General features: G+C 41.2%; 1 pseudogene; it reads right to left on the bottom strand.

Moving 5' to 3' along the window:
* Positions 1-2,743: 2,743 nt before the first annotated feature.
* LOC111730887 lies at positions 2,744-2,861 on the bottom strand (annotated as a pseudogene).
* Positions 2,862-4,872: the final 2,011 nt, after the last annotated feature.

Below are 4,872 nucleotides of genomic sequence, written 5' to 3'. Positions count from 1 at the left end.
ACACCATGAATTATAGGAGGTACATTAACAAAATGCATGTTGAAATCCAGGTACTTTGGGCACATGAAGTTCTTTGAAAAGTGTCCGTGTTTCTGGCTGGTTTGGCTCAGTTGCTGTCTAAGAAACAAAATTAAATAATTCTGTCTTCTATGAGCCACTGTTCCTGGTGTCCACTTAGCCAGTTTTCTTACAGGACTGTAGAGGCTTTCTATGCTTTCTCAGCGATGTATAGATCATTCTGAGAGAAAGGTGAACATCTTTTGATAGGCAAAACTGAAAGGCTGAATTCTATCTTAGGTTTGAGGAAAAGTATCATCCCTTAAGCTTTTAAAAATGGTATGCATGGGTGGTAGTCTTAAAGTTCAGCCTTAGGAAAATATGTGTATTCTCAAGATTTTCTCCTAAGATGTTTCTGAGAAAAATAATGTGAAAAAAATCACTTCACATATCCAGTAGCAGGTCTGATCTGCTAGAGTCCTATTCATTTTGAAGATAAATCTAGCAATCTGGGTTCATGGTCACACTATATACTATCTGTCTCAGAGCATCACCCATGAATTCTTAGCTGCTATGTTTCTCGTGGACTGGTAAACTCTCCTGTGCCCAGAAATAGTGGAGCATATAGATATCCTCGTGTGCCCTGGAAATGTCTGTGTTTCTGTGTAAGGTCTCTGTCAATCCAAAGATGAAGGGTATAAATGGAAACCTTCGTTGTTTTTTTTAATTAGCCTTCAGGGCACAGCCTGCTCTCCACGCATTGTCACAACAAAGGGATCTTTATTTCTTTGGGGATTGGTATTAAGATGCAGGAGTTGAAACTGTATATTTGTCATGCCTGAAACTGCTTTTATCTACTATTTCATCAGTGATCTTTGACAACTGATCTCCACTTCTGGCTTAACCATTTACTAGTTGTATAACCTTGGGCAAACTCATGTCCTAGCTTAATTAATCTAGTTTATTTCTTTATAAACTGAGAGTGATAATATTTTTCCTGACCACCTACCTCAGAGGCTTAGTGAGGCCTGAAGGGTAGCATGGATATGGAAAAGTTATTAAAAATATTAAGATAAATTATTGATATTATGGCTTAGAAATCTTTATTTTTTATGAGGAGGGATAAGGTAAAGAGGAAAGTCTTAGTTACCTCCTGAAAGAGTCCAGTTCTTGGGGTAAAAACAGAATATAGGACAATCTGGCACTCAGTTTGTGGAAGGCTCTATTGCTACTGCCACATTCCCCCCTTTACTCGGCCCTCCCTGCTCCTGGGTAGAGACAGACAGTAAGCCATACCAGGCTGGCCTCCCCTCCTCTGTGCTGCCAGGCCACCTACGCCTCTTGGCCTTGTCAGAGTGCTGACAATCAGCTCCCTGCTGCTTTCTCATCTTTTAAAATCCAATTAAACATCTCTGGTCACAGCGTGACAATTGTCTGGACTCCACACAGTGGAACTTCACCTGAGGTGGCATTAGGAAGCCAAAAGAGAAAAGCTCCTTTATCTTGGAAAGATCATGTCCACAGTTCCTAAAAAGGTGGAACCATTGTGAGATCTGGACCCATGTTCAGATTCAGTAGTTGAATCCAGCTCAGTTCCCAACTTCAAGATACTAAAGGTCACACAGCACTTTTAACCATGTCCACATGAGTTCCTATGCCTAGAAGTGATCCTGGTGGTTTAAGAATCAGCCATGGCAGAAAGTATGTGTGAGAAACAGCAAGTCGGAGTGGAATGCCCAGCAGGGAGGGAATCTGGACTCTGAATCTGCTACTAACCAATTGGGCATGTGAAGAAGCTAATCTCTTCTTGGGACTTTAGCTTCTTTATCAATAAAACGGTGGGGAGAGAGACAGCGAGATCAGGATCTCTAAAGTTCTTCTTAACTTGAATGTTCTGAGGAACAGTTTCAGCTACTGAAATGTCTACCTTTTGTTCATCACCATTTGCCTTACACGTCCATAGGGCTGCTGTGTTGGACCAAGTTTCTGAAGACGCTTTAAAGTAAGTGACTTAAAAAAATAAGCCTCTGATCTAATTTGGTGATTATCAGGTGGACTTTCAGCATTTGGGGGCATTTTTCAGAAAGGGAAAATGGCTTGCCAGAAGTTAGAGTGTCGACAGTGGTACCCCAGGATCCATATCTCTTTCCATTCAGTTTTCTTCCTGCTGTCAACAGCAGAGCTCATTACATGATGCAATGATCAACACACTTTCTATAGTTGTGAGAGATTAGATTAGCAAAAAAGAATGACTAAACCATGGAGTAGTTGGGGAAGACTAAATGATAGAAGAGAGTCTAGGCTGGATCCAGACAGAGGAGTATGATTTAACTATACAAAGAGAAGGGATTCAGGTATTCTAAGTGAACTAGGAGGGTGAAGCAGGCTGGTGTGTCAGGAGGAGTCAGGAGCTGGCCTTGTGAGAGCAGAGGAAAATGAGGAAGGGCTTACAACCACTGCAATTCTCAGGCAATGTCTATGGGCTTGGTGCCCTAGGATCCTGAGAATCAAAGTGCGGTCTGGGAACTAGAAGCATGGCATGACCTAGGGCTTGTTAGGAATACAGCATCTCAGGCTCACCCCAACCCTGACTGAATCAGAATCAAATCTTCATTTTTATTTATTTTATTTTATTATTTTTATTTTATTTAAAAAATTTTTATTTATTATTTTTTTAGGCAAGGTAACCCTTTGTTGACCTCACAGATTGCAAGGACCTTGTCAGTTTACGATCCCTTATTTTTTAAGCCTACAGCACCTGATCTTCCTAGGTGGTCTTCCATCCAAGTACTAACCAGGCCCGACCCTGCTTAGCTTCCGAGATCAGACGGGATTGGGCTTGTTCAGGGTGGCATGGCTGAGACTTCAAATCTTCATTTTAACAAGATCCAAAAGTGATTCCTGTGCACCTTAAAGTTTGAAACATATAGTTTAAGACAATGATTTTCTGCGATACTAATGCTTGGGCCCCACCTCAGGCCCCCTGAATCAGAATTTTCCGGGGAGGGGGCTTGGACAGTGGGAGTTTTAAGATGCTCTACCTTGTTGTCAGAGTTGAGAAATACTGTTTTCATGGCTGTAAGGCAAGAATGAAAATATTGGATCAGAGAATATCGTGGTGAAAGAAGATCTAATAAAGATCAGTCAGGCAGCTGTATGAAGAATATACTCAGGAAGTAGAAGTTAGTGGTGATGAACCAAATATACAAAGTGAAGGAAGAGACAACACCACCATGTTAAGTTTTGGTGGTTGAGAAAATGGTTGTGCTAGAATTTGCCATGGAGAGCTGGTTTGTAGAAGATAATGAAAAGTTAGTTTGGTTTAAGACATTTTTACTTAGATTTGTTGGTGACTACACCTGGCAGGTGTTAGGTAGTGTGGCATTGGAGCTTAGGTTAAAGGGTGGGACCAGAAGTATGGATTTATAATCCATTATCATAGATTGTTTCGAGTCATACAAATGGTACAAGGAGACCAGATAACAGAATAAAAGCTTTGGTTATGTATAAATTAGAATGGTAGGCTTGGAAGAATTTGAGAACTTTAGGCCAAACTTCTATGCATGAACCAAGTGTCTTCATTTCAATGATAGTGCAAGGCATGGCCTCAGCAACCCTCTACCTAGAGTCAGGGAAGTACTATGCTCTGGGTCACCTTGCAGAGCCCCGTGGAGTTCATCAACAGGAGGGCCTGGCCTGTGTAAAGTTCCCCTGCCAACTTTGTGACTCAGATACATGCTTCTACAGTGATATTTTCAGAGTACGATTATGTGTAGCAGAATATTTTTTTTCTGTGGAATCATTAAGTTCTGTGTTCTAAAATCGGGGAGGAAGTACTCAGTGGGAGCAAACTGGGAACCTGCTTGAATGATGGGAGCCTAGGATTCACGCTCTGTACCAGGGCTCCAGAGCCCTAGCATCCTCTCCATAAGGGAACGTGTGAGTTGAGCAGTGTAACACAGATCATCTCAGCAGTAGGGTGTAAACCAGATTCAGTATACATATTAAGATGAGAGAAGTAGGCTTGGAGTTGGAAAACCAGGGTTCAAATCTAAGTCGGCTCTGCTACTTACTGGCAGTAGCCTTGTACAAGTTTACTCCTCATTAAAATGAGGAATTTTCTCTTTTTTATGTGCTGTAGTGAGCAAATGAAATATTGCTTATGAGAGTGCTTTGCAAACTATGAGATACAATATAAATACAATGCTTTTTTAAAAAAAGGACACCAAAATGTCAATGTCTAGACAGATAAGGAAAAAGAGAACCAAATGAAATCAGAAGACTCATTTTCATGGTAGTTAGGGAGATTTTCTATCTTTCCTGGTGCACCAAAATGTAGGAATCTGCCCATTCCTTTCTGTTTCTGCTGTGATCTATTATTCTTCTTCCTTCAGCCTGAGACTCCCAAGTCAACCCTTTGGGTTTTTATGCACCTATGATGTACACCTGGTTCTTTGTGTGTTCTTGGCCTTTGGTAAAATTGTGAAGGAAGGAAAGTTGCCTATCGTGAGCTTAAGGCATGCTTCCCAAAGCAGGTGTGGGCATCCCACTTCCTGTCCATGCTCTTCTCATTCTTCTCCTCTCCCTGAGAAATTAAGGGCTCACTGTGATAATTCCAAGGATATTGGCATTTCAGATGGAAGACTAAACCTTTAAGCTGTGATGATGGAATTTCTGGCATCAGTGAGCTGGATGGGAGTGTATAGACTTTGATGCTTCTGGTATTCTTGAAACTGTAGTATACAAGCTTCTATCAAGTTGTGGGGTTGGCCTTGCGGTAGAATATTTCTCAGCCCTCAAAGATGTCATAAATTGTATGACCCACATTATAAGTTCTCTGGGATTTTGTGAAATGAATGCAGTTGCATTACTTTG

This window comes from Pteropus vampyrus, unplaced genomic scaffold, assembly GCF_000151845.1.
Source record: "Pteropus vampyrus isolate Shadow unplaced genomic scaffold, Pvam_2.0 Scaffold337, whole genome shotgun sequence".
NCBI classification, from domain to species: domain Eukaryota; kingdom Metazoa; phylum Chordata; class Mammalia; order Chiroptera; family Pteropodidae; genus Pteropus; species Pteropus vampyrus.
This window is presented reverse-complemented; position numbering and strand designations above follow the sequence as displayed.